Genomic DNA, 23,250 nt, shown 5'->3' with positions numbered 1-23,250 from the left:
TTCGCCAAATTCCGTCAGGTGGGGGAACAGGTGGGCCGCTTGGTCCGCCGTGTTTTTAACAAGCGCTGGGATTACGATGTAAAGGCGGCTTGCGGCTGGCACATTCATTAGTAACCAGTCGAAATATAGAATCGACTCCGTACCTCCACCTGCGGAAGCAAGACAAGGATGCGCTAGAAGTAATCCTGCGCAAAATTATGAAGCAGGCTCTGGACCTCACCGCGAACACCTCCAACAAGCGCCTCCTGGGGCTGGGCATGGTGAACACATTTCGGAAGCTCCGGTAGCAGCGTGACCAACTGATACACACATTTTTCGAAGACATTGTCTGGTCGCCGCCTCCATGGCCTAGTACACATCCAGCACACCGCTCTCGTGGAACAGCGCGTACGTATTCCATCTCAGTAGAGATGCGCCCTCCACGTGCACCCTCTTCCCACGAACATGAACCGTGAGGACCGTAATGGCTAGCGCCAGGCGCGCGTGGATGCCCTGGCCCGCCACTATGGCTCGAAACCAGGCGTATTCTACGCGGGCGCCACACGTCCCCACCATGGGGAATGGTACACGGCCACAGTCGCCCACCAATCAAAACAGTGACTGGCCTTACTTTCCGAGCACGTGACATAACATATGCGGATGAGGTCGCCAGGGCATTGGCTGCGTCTGATCCAAGTTCAAAAACAATTATTCCGAATCGCGACGGGCCTGTCGGAACGTCGAGCAGGGCTGGGTACCATACCTAGCCTACCGCCTTCTTCAAAACAGCGTCTACACCGGGGTACCGCGCTAACCGGCGTATCGTTTGGGCTACTGCTCACATGGGCCTTGAGGGAAGTTAGGCAGCTGACTCCGCCTGCCGCGCGCTCTCTAGCTGGACATTTCCCTCCGACCCGGACGATCATGTACTCAACTTCACTCTAGCTTAATCCTTCAAAGACATGGTTTCCTTATATAGATCTGGCCACGGTCTTTATCCCCGCCCGTGTAAAGGTCTCTCAAAGGTGAAGGAGAGGCTTGTGCTACGCCTGTATACTAATACTTTGCTGTGCCCAGCAGCTTTCAAACACATCGACCCTTCTCTTTCGGGCGGCTGTTCGCACTGCTCGGGGAAATCTTCAGACATCTACCACATGGTGTGGGACTGCCCCTCCAACCGTGCTATCCCCCGTCACCTCAATACAACCCAGGAAAACTGGCAGGCGACCCTGCTCGGCTGCTCTGACCTGCAGGCCCAACGGGCCTTGGTCGGGCGAGACCGGGCGGCGGCCGACGGCACTGTGGTCCCGAGCTAGGAACCTCCACTTAGTACTGGTAAGGGCTGGCCCCTTTGGGTCAGCTCATGCATAAGCTCCTTAATCCATGCATAAATGTTTTCTACCACCACCACTGCTGTAGACCCTGTCGACACGGCCTAGCACGTGACCACCGCTTGCCGACTTACTCCTAGGTGCACTGGCGCTCCTCCCGTCATGTACTCGGTTAAAGATGGCGTGACGCCACTCACTGTCACGTAAACGCCGCGATTAGGCTCTTTGGCGCGACAAAAGCCGATCACGTGACGAAATTTTGATTGACCTTGACGTGAACTTGACGTCTCCGGCCTAACCTTTACTTGACTTTCAGATGATCTTGGCCCTTGACCGCTGAACTGTTTAAATAATTGACCATTGACCATCCATCGGTTATGAAAACTTATACACGAAGGTTTTACTCTGGCTGAGCGCTTAAGGTCATCGGCAGCGCACGTCGATCTCAGCCCGAGACCTGTAGAAATGAAGCTAAACAGCACGTCATCTAGTTCTGAAGCAGAAACACGTGCAGCCCTGGTGAAAAAAGACCTCAACCAAAAAAGACGGGCAAATAATGGCACTGACAACAATGGACGGCGGGCAATGCGCGTGCTTTGTGGCACTTGCTTCCCGATTCATTGGACCTTGCTATTTTGGCTGTGCTATGTGCAGAAATGAGGAGTATGCATTGATATTTTGTAACGTATGCACAAAACCCTCGGGACTACAGGTTACCCTCCGCAAACGAGTCAGAGACACGATAACCGTCTGGTTACCGCAGTTACTTCTGTACAACCTAAAAAAAACATCACCACCCATTATGCTTCAAACGGAGCCCCAGTGCTTTCCGCATTTCTGTGCCAAAAAAGCGGCCTTTTTTTTTCATTTTCTTCGTTTGCTTTTGGGTGTAATTTTATTTTTCCGCAAGCTGCCTTTCATATATCTATATTTTTTTCAAATTTCCTAAATTTATTTCTTTTCGCACTATATCCTGGAAAAACACCGTCGTTGTGTGTTTCTCGTTGAAGCAAGTCCGACTGCAAGACGGCCCTTGATCTCATACACACGGCTATGGTGGACGCGTGATTACGGAAGTCTTCAATGTAGTGGGAAGAATATTACTGTCCCGGGCGTCATTCTTTTAATTTTCTTTTTTTTCTTTTGACTTTACCTCTAAACCTATTGACCATCTTAATTGTTTAACAATCTGCTGCACAATAAAAGGTTGCTATGAGGGCTATAGACAGTGAAACCTGTGACCGCTTGAGCGAAATTTCAACTTGACGGTTTTAGTTCGGAAGAATACAGACCTAAACAATTAGCGTTTTTGGGAAGACGCATGGTAGTCATCTCCGCAGCTAGCCGGTAACATCTTGACTTTGTTTGTAGCTCCTGAGGAATTGCTAGAGAATACAGCCCACACACTCACGAATATATACGTATGAATCCCGGTTCCGGTAAAGGAAGCGGTGGGATGGACTTATTGAAACCCTTCTTCCTTCTACGTCAGCCCCTTAGAGTGGTCAAACGTCATTTCCTTCAAGGATGCTGTTCCCAAGACGCCTGCCGCGTGGGAATGGCACTCTTTCGAGGAAAAACGAAACAATAGCGAAGAGTGTAGACCAACGTTCCCAGAAGTATGCTTTAATAGTGGCTCCGCTTTCCCACTCCTAAACTACCCGGCCCCGGAAAAGTTCTCAGAAGTCGTCAAGGATGGCCCCGGGCCTTTGTCTTCAGTGCGAGTTTATCGTGACCAGGCTGCCAGGGGGCAGCACGTGGACGGTGCCCGGCGTCTGCCCTCCCAGTTGCAACCCCGCAGCGTCGTCGGGAGCCTTCACGAGCCGAGGCTTGTCCTGATTGCCGCCCTTATTGCTAGGCAGGCTGTACAGCTGCCCACAGACTTAACACGAATGACGGAAAGCGTGGCCTGGAGGACTGCCGTCAGCGGCACGAAACGATAGTCATTGGTGCGAGACAATGCTCTCGGTATGTTTACGGTGGCTGACGACATCTGGTGCGCAGCTCGCTTATACTGTTTTTCCGCTTGTGCCTGGTCGCTGCGTGACAGCGCGCTCGTCACGGGGGCGTTTCTGAGCTTTTTTCTCGCCGATTGGGCTTCCACGGCCCCGGCAAAACTCTTTGCAGTTTTCTTATTGCGGCACCCAGGAACTTCCCGCTAAGCTGCCGCCGTTCGCACCTTCTATCGTCAGACACCGCAAATAATTCCGAGAGCATTATCTCCCACCGGATGACTATTGCTTCATGGCGCTGACGGCAGTTGAGACCACGTATTCCGTCGCTCGTGTTAAGTTTGTGTGGCGGCTGTACATAGGTTCCCTACACGTCGAACGCAGTCAAAATGACGGTAAGAAAAAATATCACAGGGACAGCTTATCACATTGTATGCTGGCACTGCGAGGCCGTGAGAAGCTGCTGATGCCTTTAGCAGAAGTAACGGCACTTGCGTTCCCACAAGCTAAAGGGAAGTGATATTAACAGTTCTCGGCAGCAAGCTGCCGGGCTAGTTGGTGATGCATTTTGTTAGGTTTGGTTTGGTTTATGGGGTTTAACGTCCCAAAGCGACTAAGGCTATGAGAGACGCCGTAGTGGAGGGCTCCGGAAATTTCGACCACCTGGGGTTCTTTAACGTGCACTGACATCGCACAGTACACGGGCCTCTAGAATTTCTCCTCCAAAGAAATTCCAGCCGCCGCGGCCGGGATCGAACCCGCGTCTTTTGGGTCAGCAGCCGAGCACCGTAACCGCTTAGCCACCGCGGCGGCCCATTTTGTTAGGAAGTTAGCGCAAAACACACACAAGGGACTGAAGAAGGGACGCATAAGACATTCTCGAGTGCTACTACAAACTGTTTATTCATGCGGTCGTACAAGGCGCATAAAAATGACACGGCGAGCATGCGCGTTGACAGGACAGAAAAGGCAAAACTGGCTAGCAAAAAGTTATTAAAAAAGCAAGACAAAAAGTACATTCAGCAGAATATACGTGAACACATGCGTCACTCACACGACAACGTTTTGATGTAATAGCCCTTAGAAGTAGCCGAGCCTTATCATTCCCGCTCTTGCCATGAATCGTGCTCTTCTGAAATCTTGCCCTACACGTGCTGTCACACCAAGCAAGGTGCCGCACGTGATTCGCATTCGTGCCTATATATTCTAAGTTATCAGCACGCTCCCGCAGGCGGTCAATAATGATGCGGCCAGTTTGGCCAACGTATGAAGTCCCACAAGAGAGGGGGATGCACTAAGTCACACCTGTGACACCTTAAACGTCGGCGATCGCATGCTTCTTGATGCCACCCCCGTTTGAACAACCAGTGATACGAGGGTAAAGCTTAGACAGCTTGTTTTGTGCAGAGAACACAAAGGGCACATGGCGCCTGCCAGCCACTTTTTTCAGGTTATGGGAGAGTTGATGGTCTTAAGAGACCACCACCAGCTTTAAGGAAGTGGGTTCAGTTCTTTTCCGGGCGCCTTTTTATGTCTGCATCAGGGTTTCAGCGACAGCAGAAATGGCCGGGCCAGAGTTGGCTGCTGTTAAGAGTCGCGAAGCCTGATCATTGTTGGTGAATTTTGTGAATTTGTGAGGGCAATATTGTTGAATTTTGTGAAGGCAAGATTTGTGAATAGCAGAATACAAGCAAAGAGAGGCTATAGCTCTCTTTAACATCATGGAATGTGCCGAGTCATAGCTGAGCACCTCTTTGTTGGTGGTGTTGAAAACTTTTAATTACTGAAAAAGAGTTTGGGAGCCACAGAGTGGCCCCGCTACATGGTCGGCGTCCCTAGTCCGGGACACCGGATGACAATGCCCCGTCTCTCGCCCGTTTCACCAGAGCCCTTTGGGACTCAAGCGAGGAGCAGTTGAGGAGGGTAGTCTCCCATGCCTCTCTGGAAGGGGTAGGGGAAGGGGGGAGGTGGGGAATTTGAGTACATGCCCACACCATGTGGAAGATATCACAGGTCTCCCCACAGTGCGGACTTCGCCCATACGTGTTAGGATCGTAATGCTTTAAGATTGCAGGACAGAGTAGAGTACCTGTCTGCAGGCGCCTTAAAGTTCGCTCCTCCGTCTTACTCAGCCCCTTTTTTGGCTCTGGGTGAGTACACCCATCATAGATGGTCTCGGCAGAATATAAGCATACGGTCTAAAAAACGTAGCACCTGATTGCGCGGAAGTTCGTGGGTAAAAACTAAACCTTTTCCCTGTTGATTAAAAGTAATTAAAAGCAGTGAGGCAGTATGGTCAAGGGATGTAAAACTCTCTGACCTCAAAAGAATGATGTTACCAGGCTAGGTATTTCTTATTGGCTGGAGAGAAGTAACCTCATTTCTGGTTGAAGTGACGTCTTTCCAATGTAGTGACGTCACTTCTCTGCAAATAATAGAAATTATTGTCTCATGACGTCACTTCTCTTCAGCCAATGGGAATTATCCGGCATGGTGAATACACTCTCCTCTAACCAGTGGTCGCAAATTACGATCGATGACGCATTTTAGTCCCGAGGGTTCTATGCTATCGCATCAATAAGCCTCGACGTTCAGTACAGATCCTTCCTGCGGATTTTTTACGCCTACCTTCCGAAGAAAGCCTCTGAGACATGGGGGTGGCTGTATGTTTAGATGCTCTATATTTAGCTGTATTTTTAGATGCTAACCGTTTTCGAAGCAAAGCAAAGCTGTTTTGTTATGCTTGTTGTAGCTCGATGGATGTTGCTTTTATACGGGACGACCAGCAAAGAAAAAAAAGGAAGAACTATTAGAAGAAGGCGATAGACCCCTAGAATATCACGGAGATGTTCTGGCAAAACTATACCAACCACTCTCGAATACTGGCGACAGGAGGACCGTCTATGTCATAGCCTCAGTTTGTTAGGAAGAGCCGAGGTTCATCGTAGCTGCTACTCTCATTGACATATGCTTTCTTATATCTGTTCGAAATACTTCCTCCCAGTAAGTTTTTAACTACTGTGCACGTCCTGGAGATGACTGGGATGTCCTGAGAATGACCAGTCGAGTTGCAGTACCCATTAGGATATGACCTAACGCAAGCGCATTCACAAAGTTTTAGGCTTTGTACCTAGGCTTTGCGCGGTCGCCGCAGCTTGTCTTCGCGAAATCACAGCCTCGCGCTGCTTGCCGGTCGCACGTAGGCGCAAAGCTAGACGAGCGTCTGCTCCGGCGGCTCCCGAGATCTCACTGTTCGTTGCTAGGTGACAAATGCGTCGCCGCCGTCGCGCTCGAAATTTTGAGCGTGGATTTTCAATAGGCTAGGTGAATGCTATACATGACTACGGAGAGCAGTTTCCCATGGAAGCTTATAACGGGGCAATGAACTACTTCGAATGAGAGGGCTCCCATCCGGTATACGAAGGGCAGTAAGTACAAAATCACTGAGTCGCGGGCGCTCACAGGTTTCTCGGGGCACTTCCATCCTCTGGTTATGGCCATTCGTTACAAAGAAGAAAAGTTCAATGAAAATTTTTGCCTCGCTTGTTGGTTCGTTGTTTTTCTTCGGCAGATTACCACAGCGCAACGGAACAGACGCACAAGAAGAAGACACGCAAGAGAGGCAGCGCCCGTCCTGTCTTTCGTGTCTTCTTCTTGTGTCCGTGTTCCACAGTGCTGTGCTGATCTTTCCAAGCAAAAAAAGGACGAACGTTTAGGAAATCTACAAGTCGGTCTGGGCTATTGTAATCTCTTTTTTGAGACGCCAGTAGCCAAGTCTGCTGCCAAACTGTCGGGGCTGTAGTGGTGGTTTCGCACATCTCATCTGCTACGCATGCAGCTCGTACGTGGGACATGTCTAGCGGAGAAAAGCCTGCACAAAGGCCCAGCCAGACCGAGCCACTCACCCTAGCTGTTGTGTTGAAGCGACAGCTCCACACAAGAGCCACTTTGCCTCGTTCAGCGTGGTCGCACCTGTGCCGTATGCCCGTGGCTGCAGCTGTGCGCTGGAGCCGCCCCAAGGGCCGCTGCCTAGCAACCGCCGCACCTGCCCTTCGCGGCTCGGCCGCGCCATCTGGTAGGACGTCACCAAATCGTTGTGCTCGCCATCGTCAAGAGCGTTCGGTGCGCTATCTGGTATGACGTCATCTAGCCGCCCGGCGGGGGTACGTATATATACAGGCAGTCATGGCCTGTAGCTCGCTAATTAATGACGCACTATTCGTCTGGAATCGCGGTGGACACCTCAACCACACCGTACCGGAAGGGAGGAAGTGGGAGTTAATGAAGAAAGAGAAAGAGATGCCGTAATGATCAAAATGAAAATTGTATTTAAGGAAAAAACGTTACGCAGTAATGGTCTCCCATATCTAGGTATACACCCGATACCCGTTTGTAGAGGAAGGGTGGAAGTGGGAGTGGTAGAAAAAAAAGAAAGAGAGGCCGCAACGAAGAAAATGAATTTGAGGAAAGGAAATTACGCAGTAACAGGGAATCCACGTCCAGGGACGATGATGAAGAAGGAACGCCCAGCGTTTCTTCTTCATTTTCGTATGGTGAAGAAGATGAAGAATAAACGTAGCGGCGAAACACTTGACTTTACATACCGGGTGTTTCAGCGAACACTTTCAAAAATTCTCATAAGTAGAATTTTCTTGGTAAAGATATGGCTTTTGCATCATAGTATTACCAATGTTCGCGGACACCAAAAAACCGGTAAATCATATTAGGTAGTAAACTCTTTCACCAATTTTTAATAATTACCTTTTTAACTATTACAGTTAGGCGCCTAGTTGCAACCAGATATTTGTAGACGGTCGTTAGTAATAGCCATATCAGTTTTTAAAATTTTGAAAATGCGATTAACCTCGGCGCTGTGGTTCGACAAAATTTGGCTTTTTCGACTAGTTACGTGCACTGGAGGGGGTGCTTTGCCTGCATGCTTTCGATAGTGCATGTATTTTTCGCACGAAATAGCCAGAATTTGTCGAGCCACAGCGGTGAGGGTAATTGCGCTTTCGAAATTCTAATAACTCATATGGCTATTACTAATGACCGGCTACAAATATCTAACTGCAACTAGGCGCCTAACTTTAATAGTTAAAAAGTTAATTATTAGAAATTAATGAACCAATTCACTACCTAATATGATTTACCGGTTTTCTGGTGTCCGTCAACATTGGTAATACTATGCTGCAAAAGCCATATCTTTACCAAGAAAATTCTACTTATGACAATTTTCGAAAGGTTCGCTGCAAAACCCGGTATAATCCGACTCGGCGAGTTCCACTCGGCCACCTGTGGCCATCGCGCCACTCCAGGTTTAACCACGGCTAAGCCACAGGCAATATTTTTTTCGTTCCTGTGGTGCCTAAAAGCCGTTTTTTTTTTCAAATCAAATGAAGTTTATTTCATAGTTACACCACAGTACATGGTTGTGGGGTATTTATACATCAGGTGGCCCAAAAGTCGAAACTGCAAATATGGCCTCCGACGGCAACATGAACATAGTGCATAAATTGATTAAAAGCCATGGAGCGTTTGATTATGCTAAATTCCTCTCGCTGGTGATATGGTAAATTGGCAAATTGGTTTTTGAGAAGGAAAATGGCACAGTGTCTGTGTCACTTATCGCGGTGGACACCTAGACCGCGCCGTAAGGGAAGGGAGGAAGGTGGGAGTGAAAGAGAGGAAGAGGTGCCGTAGTGGAGGCCTGCTTAATAATTTCGACCACCTGGGGAGGTTCAACGTGCACTGGCATCGCGCAGCACACAGGCGCCTTTGCATTCCGGCTCCATCGAAACGCGTAGCTGTTGTCGGCGGTGCATGATCCGTGCAGGCTCGTAGCGCGGCCTCGCTCGGCAGCGCCGAGCTAAGCCTAACTTGCGTCTTAGGGTTCCGGCTGGGTTTTTTGACATCAGAATCAGCCCACCTTGCCGGGAATTTCTCCGCAGGGGCCTCTTCGGCAATCGTTCTCACGGAGGGCGCTGTCCCACCCGCTCACGCAAAACGCGAGAAAACAGGAAAAACAAGGCAAAAACATAAAGCTAGAAGCCGACATGTATCCATCCACTAGTTGTTCGTCTTCCTCTCCAAAACATAACATTAATCCAATGCTTAAAGAAACCACAGAAACAGGCAACCCCTCCTACACAACAACTCATCAGGCAAACGACCTCCCTAACGGCATGTCAACAGCCGCAGGGAGACAAAAAGACGGTCACAGAGGCGTCCTTCCCGCCACCGGTTAAACGCAAACTTCAAGACAACGACCCTCTTTAGGATATGGAGAAAAGGATAGAAAATTTGGAAAGGTGACACGCCAAATTGTAAGAATTTATGTACCATATCAACATCCAAATTCATGCCACCCTCGGGGAAGGTTAGAAACAGACCGACGAATGCCAAAGGTTAATAAATGATATGACAAAAACTAGCCACCCTGTATATGCAATGCCTTGTGACCTCGAGAGTACCAGAAGCTTGGAAGAACGCTAGCATTATCTTAATTCATAAGAAAGGAGACGTCAAGGACTTGAAGAATTACAGACCCATCAGCTTATTGTCCGTTGCCTACAAGCTATTTACTAAGGTAATCGCTAATAGAGTCAGGACAACCTTGGACTTCAGTCAACCAATTGATCAGGCAGGCTTTCGTTACGGATACCCGACAATAGACCACATTCGCACTATCGATCAGGTGATATAGAAAAGCGCAGAATATAACCAACCCCTATATATAGCCTTCATTCATTACGAGAAAGGATTTGACTCTGTGGAAACCTCAGCTGTAATGCAGGCATTGCGGAATCAGGGTGTGGAGGAGTGTTATGTGAAAATATTGGAAGATATTTATAACGATTGCACAGCTACTATAGTTCTCCATAAAGTCAGCAATAAAATTCCAATACCGAAAGGTGTCAGGCAGGGAGACACGATGTCGCCAATGCTCTTCACTGCCTGCTTACAGGAGGTATTGCGGAGGCTGGAATGGGAACAGTTGGGGGTAAGAGTTCATGAAGAACACCTGAGTAATTGGCGATTCACTGATGACATTACTTTGCTAAGCCACTTAGGACAAGAACTGCAAAGCATGATCAATCAGTTAGACAGGCACAGCAGAACGGTGGGGCTAAGGATTAACATGCAGAAAGCCAACCTAATGTTCAACAGCCTAGCAAGGGAACAGCAGTTCGCAATTGGTAGCGAGGTGCTGGAAGTAGTAAGACAATATGTCTACTTAGGGCAGGTAGTGACCGAAGATCTGGATCATGAGAGGGAAATAACTAGAAGAATAAGAATGGGGGGGAGCGCATTTGGCAGGTTCTCTCAGATCATGAATGATAGCTTACCAATATCCCTGAAGAGAAAAGTATAGAACAGCTGTATCCTACCGGTACTCACCTATGGGGCAGAAACGTGGAGGCTAACAAAGAGGGTTCAGCTTAAGTTCAGAACAACGCAGCGAGCTATGGAAAGGAAAATGATAGGTGTAACGTTAAGAGATCGGAAGAGGGCGAAGTGGGTGAGGTAACAAACGCGGGTTAATGCAATCTTAGTTGAAATCAAGAGGAAGATATGGGCTTGGGCAGGGCTTGTAATGCGAAGGCAGGATAACCGCTGGTCCTTAAGGGTAACGGAGTGGCTTCCAAGAGAAAACAAACGTAGCAGGGGACGGTAGAAGGTTAGGTGGGCGGATGAGATTAAGAAGTTTACGGGGATACAGTGGCGGCAACTGACAAAGGACAGGGTTAATTGGAGAGACACGGGAGAGGCCTTTGCCCTGCAGTGGGTGTAGACAGGCTGATGATGATGATGATGATGATGATGACCGCCATAAACGGGCGGCAACAGAGTATGGAGCAGGTCGTCTCGCAACTAGATCTGGCATAAAATAAAATAAAATAAAATAAAAATTAGATCTGGCAAAGGAACTGTAGCGGCTTCAGGCGCAAGCGGCCGAATCTGTAACAGCACCTTCCACTATTAGATGACACACCATTGGCGATTGCAGTCCAGGAAACTGAGGTCCCCGCCAAATTGCCAGACTATCCGGCATTTCATAGTGGCAGGGGGTAGAAATCCTCACTCGCAACGCTCGTGAAAAGAAATATCGCAGCTATTGGACACTATCTCGAGCCTAGAGAGATCGAGAACGTGTTTGTCGAAATTTTAACCAGAAAACAGGGATCTAGTCTATTCCTATTAAATTTATACAGCTCACCTAAGCAAAGAAATTTCACCTTCACGGCTCTCCTGCGCAAGGCCCACGAAAATTTCAAGCACTGTTGACAGTGGGGGACTTTAATGCGCATCAACAGGAATGGGGGTACCCGCACCAGTGCCCAAACGGCCGACAGCTGTGGGAGCATACGCATGACCTAGGGCTCAGCATGCACACGGACCCCGAGAGTCCAACGAGGGTGGGCAAAAGCGTGAGTAAGGATTGATCTCCAGATCTGACATTCTCGAGAAACGTAAAAGGTTTAGCATGGCATAATTCGGATCAAAGTTTTGGCGGCGACCACTACATAATTGTTTCCATATTGAAAGCAGGCCTTGAAACACGCAGGGCTAGCGCGACAGCCGTCGTTGAGTGGGATCAGTATAGAGATATCAGGAGGGCTCGGGAACTGGAGCCCAGCAGAAAGTTTAGACAGGCGACGAAAACGCTAGAAGGGCGTAACTCCCCGGAGATTACGGAAAGCCTTCTCTGTAAGCGGGAAACTAAGCAAAGAATACTGCGTCGTCTTAAAAAGCAGAAATGGAACCGCAACCTCAGAAGGAGGATTACGAGATACAATTAAGAAATCGAAGATTATACTTTCAAATTCTGCGCAAAAAATGGGGACAAGTGTGACGAAATAGAGGGGAGCAAGAACCTCTCCAAGACGTGGAAGTTCCTCCGGCACTTGCTGATCCCTGAAAACTCGAAGACGCAATCCGGCATCAGAGTGGCCAAAGCTAGGTACGTATTCGAAGTTGACGATGATGAATTCATGAACAAATTAACTGAGACGTCCGTGGGGAAAACGTCGCGAACTCCACTTCCTGACTACAGTTTAGCGCCTAACGAGGCGCTGGACGCCCCCTTCACAGAAGGGGAAGTAAGCGCAGAGATTGTAAGACTTAAAACGAGGTCGGCTGCTGGCCCTGACGGGGTAACGAACAAAATTGACAAGAACCTAGACGATGACACATTAGTTATCTAACGGAGTACATGCAGGAATGTTGGCAAAATGGGCGAGCTCCCACAACAGTGGAAGACGGCAAACATTGTTTTAATACCGAAACCAGGGAAGCCTCGTCGAGTGGCAAATTTGTGACCAATTTCCTTAACTTCATGCGTTCAGAAATTGATGGAGCTCGTCGTCCAGACCAGACTGATGAGCTTTATGGAGCAGGACAATTTGTGGCCGCACGAGAAGGTCGGGTGCCGACCTCACTTACGTACGCAGGATGTCACGCTCCAAATCAAACATGACATAATAGACTCAAAGTCTAAAGATATTAGGGATTTCCTGGCGGGCAGAACTGCCTGCATGAAGTTCCAAACGCTGGAATCCCCCGCAATTGAGCTAATAAGGGTACGCCCCTGGGATCGGTGCTGTCTCCCCTACTCTTGTGCGTGGCTATGACAGAGCTCCCCGACCAATTGGCAAAGCTCGAGGGATCAAAATTTAGTATATAGGCGGATGATATCACCCCCTTTGGGTCAACCGGGGTAGTGATTTGGGCGTCGAAAACCTGCTCCAGGCCGCCATCGATATCATAGTCGAGTACGCGGCCGAGGGAGGCCTAGCGTGCTCGCTGCAGAAGTCAAAATTATTTATATATAATCCGAAGCACTTAAGTTGCTAGCCACCGTTGGAGATCAAACTTACACTGGCGGATTAGGAGGTACCAATAGTCGAGCAAATAAGAATTTTGGGACTAAATCTCCAGTCACGCGGACATAATGGCGAGACTATCAGAAGGCTGGAGCATCACGCGAAACTGACAAAGAGCGTAATTAGGCTGCGGTCCAGCAGGGTCTGATGGTTAAAGGAAAAGAAAGTGATTAAACTGGTACCGGTGTACAACTTGAACGGTGCGTACGGTGGGAACAACGGACAAGAAGATGGGCAGATGGTCGCTAGGCGAAAACATAATTACACCCGATCGCAGGCGGCTTGCTTCGACATTTGAAATGAAAAGATCCAGAAGCGTCGGGAATCCCGGAAACGAGGCCGTCAACGCTTTAGCCCGAGCTTCTCTCAACCGGGCACCGGCGGCCTCCGACCTGGGGTTCTCGCGGGAGCGCATGCACTCATTCAGTGAAATGACGCAGGCCTACAAAGCCGAGCGTCGGCTCTACCCCCCACCTCATCCTTCCCTCGACAATTACCATCAGACACTTTGGAGGCGGCTCCAAACACGCACTTTGCCCTCCCCTTATATACGCTCGCGATATCACCCAGTCCACACGAACCCTTCCTGTACCCTCTGCCACCACCCCAAAGCCACCCTCGACCATATTCTTTTCCTCTGCCCGGCGGATCCTCCCCCGCGGGGCCTGGAGCACCTTACCTCATGGGAGGCTTGGGAGACCCTACTGCGCTCCGAGGACCCGGCCAAGCAAGCCATCGCCACCGGCCGGGCTGCCAGCGTCATGAGCCTCCGGGACATGAACGTTTGAGTGCAGTGGGGCCGTGCGGGGGCCCAAGGACCGACGTGTCCAAAACTCCCTTGTTATAAATAAAGTTTTCATCATCATCATCGCGGAACAAACTGACTGTCGTGTCGGCGATTCGACGAGATTATTACACAAATGCACATTGAGTAGTATATGCATATTGAGTATAATTCCCCTCCCCTTCCCCCCCCCCCCCCCCCCCCCCGCACCGCCAAAAAACATGCACCCGGAATATAACATGAGGTGGCCTATGCAGACGTGGCGGGAGGTGGTGGCGGTTTCACGGTGACAATGGTCGTCTGCCGCCGGGGCAATTCCTCGACAGCTGCCACTGCGCGGGCGAAGCATAACAAAAAGTGAAACAAAGAGAAGAGATTTTTCCGTGCAGCTAAACGCAACCCGAATGCATGCGCATGGAACAAGTATTACGCAGCCGAGTCAACATACCTGCAGTCCATTCGTGATGCCAAGCCCACATTTTTCCAAACTGACCTCCCCAAGATCCTAACAAATAACCCGAGGAAATTCTGGAAAGTATTAAACCCTGAACAGGCGCCGGTCATCACACTTGCTAACCCACTTGGCGAGATGGCCAGTGGTATTGAATGTGCTAATATTTTTAACGCCGCTTTTTCATCTGTTTTCACACATTAAACTGATATGCCACTTTGTACGTAACTGACAACCTGAGTTCGCATATGCCTTCAATCATCTTTTCTATACACGGCATTATATCTATCATTGAAAATATCAAGATGTCATCTTCTGCGTGTGCTGATGATATCACCCCCAAGTTCCTAAAAAATACTTGCCATACTTCCACAGCGTATCTGTCAAAACTGTTTGCACAATCTCTTTCCACAGGTAGCATACCCAGTGATTGGAAGGTGGGGAAGGTTGTTCCGGTCTTCAAATCAGGTAACAAAGAATCACCCCTTAATTACCGTCCCAACTTTTTAACAAGTGTGCCATGCAAAATCATGGAACATGTCATTTATTCTCATGTAATTAACTTTCTTGACTCTATAAATTGGTTTCATCCTGCTCAACACGGCTTCCGTAAGAACCTATCGTGCGATACACAGTTGGCTATTTTCATTCATAACCTGCATGTGAACCTTGACTGTAACCTACAAACTGACACAATATTCCTGGACTTCGCGAAAGCATTTGACAAAGTACCCCACAAACGCTTACTACTAAAACTGTCCTGGTTAAACCTTCATTCTAACATATTACAGTGGATAAGCGAATTCCTGGCTAACCGCACCCAGTTTGTTAACGTTAATAATCATTCCTCTAGCTCTGTTCCGGTAACATCAGGTGACCCGCAAAGATCAGTCTATGGTCTGCTATTATTTTTAATACACATTAATAACCTTCCAACGCATGTCTCTTGTAACGTCCGTATTTTTGCCGATGACTGTGTCATCTATCGCACTATCAACAACGCCTCTGATCAGTTCGCCCTCCAGACTGACTTAATCAGCGTACAGGACTGGTGTAACAACTGGCTAACTAAACCCCAGTAAATGCAAACTCGTGTCATTTCACCGAAAACGTAATCCTGTCCTCTTCTCCTTTAAAATCTCGCACGTCAAAGTAGAATTAGCTCAGACTTTCAAATACCTCGGAGTAACATTGTTCAATGATCTAACCTGGAACGCGCATGTCACTAAAATCATATCATCCGCTAACAGAAGCCTTGGGTTCTTAAAACGACATCTACGTCATGCGCCACAAAACCTAAAATTACTTGCCTACAAATCACTTGTCCGTTCTAAATTAGAATATGCCTCTGCTATTTGGAGCCTTAACCAAAATTATGTAATAAATTCCGTAGAATTAGTACAAGATCGAGCCACAAGATTCATACATTCGTGCTATTCATATTATGTCAGTATATCAGCACTAAAAGCAGAGGCAGGTTTAACATCCCTGGCTTGTAGGCGTCGTATTACTAGTATGTGCTTGTTTCACAAATTTTATTTCAGCTCACTTCGTCGTCCTCCCTACATCAATCCGCCGGCACGCATTTCCCGCCGCATTGGTCATCCCCTTCAAGTAGCCCGGCCATGTACGCGTACAATTACATTTGCATCGTCATTCTTTCCACGCTCAGCCAAGGACTGGAACAGCCTTCCACACAACATCGCCGCAATCACCTGCCCATCAACATTTGCGAACTGTTTAGCTTCTACCTTTAACAGCGAATAATATTTGTATCTTACGTTTTTTCTTTGTTTAGTCAATCTGATTTCTCAATATAACCCACCCCTTATGTAATACCCCCAATCCTGGGGGTATTACAATTTGCCGAGGAAAGTGCTATCACGTTAGCTTTCGTTGGAATGGAAGCGATGTTTGTCAGCAGTGAGAGCAAATCTGCCATAAAAAATTTTAGCAAGGGAAGGATGTCACCTTTAGTGCCCAGAATCCTAGGCCAGAGAAAGTTGGATGGGAAAATTTAAATAATTTGGACTCCGGCGTACGAAGCCGTCCCCGGCAACAATGCGGCCCACAAGCTGGCCCGAGATCTCTACCGCCGAGCCGCTACAGGGCCGATCGATGACCGACGGAGCTGGGAGCGCATGGTAAAATAAGGGGAGATCATGAAGCATTATAGATTGGAGCGTAGACTGGTACCGCCGCCAGACCCGATATTAGACAACAGACAAGCAGCCACGTGGAGGCGACTGCAAACTTATACGCATCAGAAACCGGTTATGGTGAACCACATGTTCCCTGAGGCCAGCAGTGATAAATGTAATCTTTGTGGCCCGAGAGGGACCCTCCACATCATAATCCGGTAATGCGCGTACTCTCCCAGGGGGACAAACAATATAGACAGTTGAGACTCCTGGGAGACCCTGCTGCGCCGCTGGGACCCTGAGCTTCTACTCCGGCTTGACCAACTGGCTGAAGAGGCTGCTGGGAACCAAAACCGTCCAGCCCGCATCTGAGGCGACAGCACCCGCCCCCTGACTTGCGTGTCGGGTGTTGGGTAGATCAGCTTATCCGTTGGAGATAACAGTTTATTCTCTCTCTCTCTCCCACGTAAATTTAGTTCCGCATTTAGTCCTCATAGTCCCTTCCTGCCTCTCCGGCCGCTGCTTTCCTTTCCTATCCTCCCCGGTAGCTGCTTTCGGTGGCATCGCGCACACCTTACCCTCCCTAAGCAGCCGCCGTGTCTCTTCCGGCCGCATTGTTCGCATCGGCCGGCACACCCAGCATGGCGCGGTCGCAGGGAGGTGAGGTGGAGGCCCCGTACGTGTCGCGACAGTCCGCGCCGCGGCCGCCAGCCGTCGACTGTGCGGGAATGGGAGTACCAAGTGTTGCGGTACGAACCCCGAACTCACGCTGTCAGCCTCCCGCGACGAAGGGAGCGAGAGACACGGGGGTTGTAAATCATCGTTGAGGCAGCTGAGAAAAAATTAAATCAATACGTTGGAAACGAAGGGCGCGTATGGTCCCGTGGTTATTTGAGATACGGTGTGCTCTTTGCAACCTCTCTAAGACGCTTACGAATTGAAAATAAATCTGGTATTATATGGTTTCGAATCAAGCAAAAAGTGTACAAAAGAAAAATTGTCCATTAATGATCTCCAAGGGGTCAAATTAATCAGGAGCCCTCGAAGACGTAACTCTTTTCCTTTCTTCTTTCACTTCCGCCTTTGCCCGATCCCTTACGGCGCGTCTTGGGTGTCCACCGAGGTACGTGAGACAGATAGTGAGCTATTTGCTTTCCTTCTAACCAATGTTCAATTTTCGAAAATTGTCCATTGCTATACCATAAGTAACGAGCCATCGGTCAGACCAGTTCTAAACCTGGAAACCTCTCAAAGCAGACGAAAACCCACTTGCGTGAGTTATTGCATGTCAACATCGACCTTAAAGCAATTTGGCGCCCAAAATACAATAAAACAATCCGCCTTTACAACAAAGGTAATTATGATATAATGAATGCCGAACTGACAGCGTTTTTCGTAAATTTTTCCTCAAGTTTTCATTCACGAAGTATTCATGAGAACTGGCTAGCATTTAAGAATAAACTTGATGCCCTAGTCAATGCATTCATTCCTCAAATAACTTTCCACACTAATCCACACAAACCATGGTTTACTAAAAGTCTTAAAAGGTTGGAAAATAAAATGAAGCGCCTGTTCCCATCGGCAAGAGCCCATGTAACGCAAAGCACATGGGCGAAGTACCGCGCTGTGGAGAAATCGTATCAAACTGCTATTCATGACGCCAAGCACAACTTTGTTCATCAAGACCTTCCTAATATGCTCAGCGATAACCCCAGGAAGTTCTGTCAAGCCGTTAACCCTCATAATGAACACGCGATTACCCTCAAAGACGAATCAGGCGCGGCTATGACCGACTCTGAGTGCGCTACTTTATTCAACGCAGCGTTCTCATCCGTCTTTACTAATGAAACCGAAACACAACTTCAGACATCTAATTTACTCTTTGAGCATGCTATGCCGGCATTCGCATTTTCCTCACTGGGTATTGCGTCCTTAATTAGAAACATAAAAATCTCATCTTCATCTGGTGTAGACAATATTAACTCGAAACTTCTAAAGAACACTAGTGATATTTGTGCCGAGTTCTTATGCTTACTTTTTAACCAGTCACTCTCAACAGGACAACTACCGGACGATTGTAAAACTGGAAATGTCGTTCCAGTCTACAAATCAGGTAACAAAGATTTGCCGTTAAATTACCGACCCATTTCCCTTACTAGCGTACCCTGCAAACTAATGGAACACGTCATCTATACTCATATCATAAACTTCCTCGACTCGAACAATTTTTTCCATTAGTCTCAACACGGTTTTCGAAAAGGTTTTTCTTGTGAAACGCAGCTAGCCCTATTCATTCATGATTTACATGCTAATCTCGATTCTAACCTACAGACCGACGCCATTTTCCTGGATTTTGCAAAAGCATTTGACAAGGTACCTCATAAACGCTTAATCCTAAAACTTTCCCGTTTGAACTTGCCCCCCGACATAGTAAAATGGATGGAAGAATTCCTGACTAATCGCTCACAGTTTGTCGTTGTTAATCAAAATTCCAATCCGCTACCAGTAACATCAGGAGTCCCTCAAGGTTCTGTACTAGGCCCGCTTCTATTCCTAATTGATATTAATGACTTACCGACCAATGTGTGCTCTAATATTCGCATGTTTGCTGACGACTGCGCTGTTTATCGCACAGTTACTAACGCCTCCGACCCAACATACCTTCAAGATGATCTAAACCACATACAGGATTGGTGCGACCGTTGGCTAATGGAACTGAACCCTCATAAATGTAAACGTTTGTCCTTCCACCGCCGCTGTAACCCGCTTGATTTCCCATATGTAGTCGCTAACGTTCACCTGCAGTCCGTTTCATCATACAAATACCTAGGCGTCACGCTGTGTAACAACTTATCATGGGCTACACACGTTGCTAACATAATTTCCTCGGCTAATAAAACTCTCGGATTCTTACGACGTCATCTTCGCCACGCCCCACAATAGGTAAAATTACTATCATATAAATCTCTTGTCAGGTCAAAGTTAGATTACGCATCGCCAGTTTGGAACCCTCATCAAATTTACCTTATCAATGCGCTCGAGTCACTTCAAAACAGAGCAGCCAGATTCATTCATTCCTCCTATTCGTACGATATCAGTGTAACATCTTTAAAAGCGGATTCCAGTTTAGCGCCCCTTCCACTTCGTCGTCGTATTTCTAGCCTCTTCCTATACCATAAATTTTTTCATAGTTCGCAGCGCAGCGCTCCCTACATTGCCCCACCAGCCGGCATATCCCACCACATTCGTCATCCTTTCCAAGTGTTTCGCCCCCGCGCCCGTAACCTGTGCCGCTTCTTTTTTCACCGTGTTTCTGTAGACTGGAACGACCTCTCCAATGACATCGCTACCATCTCATGCCCATCCACATTCGCCGAAGCTGTTAGCAACCATTTTTCAACATAACACTTGTTCATTTGACTGCTTGTACCCACCCCTTATGTAATACCCCGAGTGGGTCTTTAAGGTATTAAAATGAAATGAAATGAAACTTTGATAGGACCAGATGGGCGCCAGTACATTCACTCTACACTGTAAGAAATGTGTGTGAAAGGACAAGCATTTTTACGGAAATTTTCTGTTATCATGCAGAGAATACCTGTTTTGCGCCCTTAACAGAAACACGTTCACGGAAAAGAAAGTAATTTTCTGTTTTTGGAGCCGCAACACCCCCATTTCACCTAACGTTGGTGACGTGAGCACCGCCGTTGCACAAAAAAAGTAATACGAAAAACCTTTGCCACCTTTCATCAATCACGTTACATAGTTGAAGCGCCCAAAAGTTTCTACGCGCAATATTAGCGCGCAGAATGAGAAGCAGTCCTATTGGCTGCGGTCCTGCATTCTTCAATTGACGGTATGGACGTGGTGCGCGGTGAGCTAGGATAATACCGGCGTGCTGTGTCCGTGATTTTCACCGATCAGACCGTTCGCTCACAAGGTGAGTGGTGCACATTTTTACCGGCATGAACGATACGCTTTTTGTCGCCTTTTGGGAGTATTGTTGCGGGCTTGTACGGCTATTGAAACGGGCAGTGAAGATAAATCGCCGGGAGAGCTTGGAAAATCTTGAGTGGACGGATAGCTTTAGTTACCACTACAGATCTCAAGACTAGCAGTCTCCCCTGCTAGTTGTGAGCGTCCTAATGCAATTGCAAATAATCAAGAGCAAGCCTGCGTTTGCGTGGAGAGCGAATGCTATTATTTTGAATAGCGTGCCCACCACAGCCGCTTTAGCGCCGATGCGTCACTGCTACTTTACTGTGGCTCACAAAAGGTGCACAGCGCGCGGAGGAAAGACGAGCACAAGCGAGAAAAACGGAAGAGCGCTATAGTTTGCAGGAATATGATGTGTGCACAAATTCTGCTTTGTCTGCAGATGGGCACACCTGAAAGGACCGAGTGAGTGAGCGCGGGAAATTTTGGGCCATTGAAGTACGCGATTGGTTAGCGGAGGAGTACGTCAAAGAGCGCGGGATTTTCAAATTCGTTTCTCGTCTAAGAAAGGATCATAAGTGTACGTTGTAGATTTTTAATTTTATTGACGTTTATTCATGCAGGTGCAACTGCAGGTGCAACTACCAGGTGCAACTACCATCTTCCAGAAATCGCTATCATCCGCAACCGTCCCCGTAGCCTGGAAGCTTGCAAAAGTTATTCCCCTGTTTAAAGCTGGCAGCACCCAAATCTTGTCCAACTATCGCCCCATTTCGTTAACTTCACACTCATGCAAATTACTAGAACATATCATTCATAAGCACATTACAGAATTTCTTGAAGCTAACAATATCTTGTGCAAATTTCAGCATGGGTTTCGGCGCGGGCTCAGTACCATTTCACAACTTGTAGAATTCACGCACGACATTGCTAGTTCCCTCGACACGGGCTCACAAATCGACGCTTTATTTATCGACCTTTCTAAAGCTTTCGACACCGTTCTCCACAGCAAACTTCTTTGTAAACTTAATGCAATACTCAAAAACCCGTTACTGGTAGACTGGATATCAAGCTTTCTTTCTAATCGTACACAGTATGTTTCTTTCAACTCCTGTTCATCTGAAACTGTTAATGTATCATCCGGTGTACCGCAAGGATCCGTGCTCGGGCCACTGTTGTTCTTATTATACATTAATGATTTGCCAGAAAATATTATTTCTAAAATTCGGTTGTATGCAGACGATTGTGTCATATACAGTTCAATTAACACCCCTGAGGATCACGCGCAACTAAATCAGTCATTCGTGTCATTCTGCTCATGGTGTGAAACATGGCAAATGCAAATAAACTTTCGTAAATCTGTATACATGTCATTCTGTAATCGCACATTACCATCTTCTTACACCTACTCATTCAAAGATAACTCTCTGAATCAAGTGTGCGAGCACAAATATTTAGGTCTTCTTTTTTCTTCTAACTTGTCCTGGTCAAAGCATATTAACACAATATTCAATAATGCAATGCGGAGGCTCGGTTATCTAAAACGTACACTAAGTGTTGCCCCACAAGAAACTAAACTGGTAACATACAAAGCTTTAATTCGTCCACTTTTGGAGTATGGGTCAATAATCTGGAATCCTCATAAACAGTCCGATATCAGTAAGCTAGAATCCGTCCAAAGGAAAGCAGTACGGTTTATTTGCCGACGGTATGACAGACATTTTTCACCTTCATCCACTCTTCCTGCCATAGGCCTTTCCCTCCTTTGTACCCGCCGCGACAATGAGTGTTTAAAATATTTTCATGGTATTGTTAATTCATCCCGCTTTGCTTCAATGTCTGAGTATTTGCATTTTTCAGCATCTTCATCTACAAGGAGCTACCACCCATTGAATGTAACACCCATTCACGCGCGCACTGATATGTTCAAATTTAGTTTTTTTCCTCGTGTTATCGAACGATGGAATTCTTTACCCGGTGATATACGCTCCCTGGAACCAAACCTATTTTTCAATGTTGTTGCAAATCTGTGATTAGTCTGTTGCATTTCTGTTCTGTATTTTAACGGTGTTCACTTCTAAATATGTTGTCCCTCTCTGCCTTTTTTTTCTTCCCCCCACTCCTGCAATAGCCCCATCGGGGCTGCAGTATATGTAAATAAATAAATAAATAAAATACAGTAATTATGTTTATTTTGTAAGATTTAACACTGATTTTATTTTTGGGCCAAAATAGTGTTGCACGGGTCAATGCAGTCTGAAAAGTTTCTCTACGGGTGTTTCAAGTGCTGAACTTGCGCTGCCACAGGGAAGTTTATCAACGGCACTGATGTCATTCGAGTCGACATTCGAAATTTTTGAGCGCCTTCTATACGCGAGCTCAGTCTGGATCCTCCAATGGCAATCGCCATCGCTTCGGCCAGCCCATGCAAGAGGTCAAGGGAGGAGTAAATTTATGAAAAATGGTCAAATTACCCAGATTAAAATACAAATTATAAAATGGCTGTGGCTCAACTTGGTTAAGCCGGGAAATCGCGAAAGCAATACCCATGGCTACGCCCTCGCTCACATGATAGTCGTGCTGTTGTGGTGCTTGTGTTCCTGGGTTTCGTGGTCCCGTCGCAGTCGTTTAGTCAAGTTCCAACGTTCGTCACTGCTAAGACTACAGCTGGCTCCATCTTCACTGTCGACAACGCTGAGCGAATCAGTCCAATCATCCACAGAAGAGCTCGCACGTTCTCGCCGAGCCGCATACTGGGCACGTCGCTTAGCGAGTCTGGTTTCACGCTC

This window comes from Amblyomma mixtum, chromosome 2, assembly GCF_055824585.1.
Source record: "Amblyomma mixtum isolate Tamu chromosome 2, ASM5582458v1, whole genome shotgun sequence".
Lineage (NCBI taxonomy): Eukaryota > Metazoa > Arthropoda > Arachnida > Ixodida > Ixodidae > Amblyomma > Amblyomma mixtum.
The sequence above is the reverse complement of the archived record's forward strand: the minus strand, read 5'-3'. Positions refer to the sequence as shown.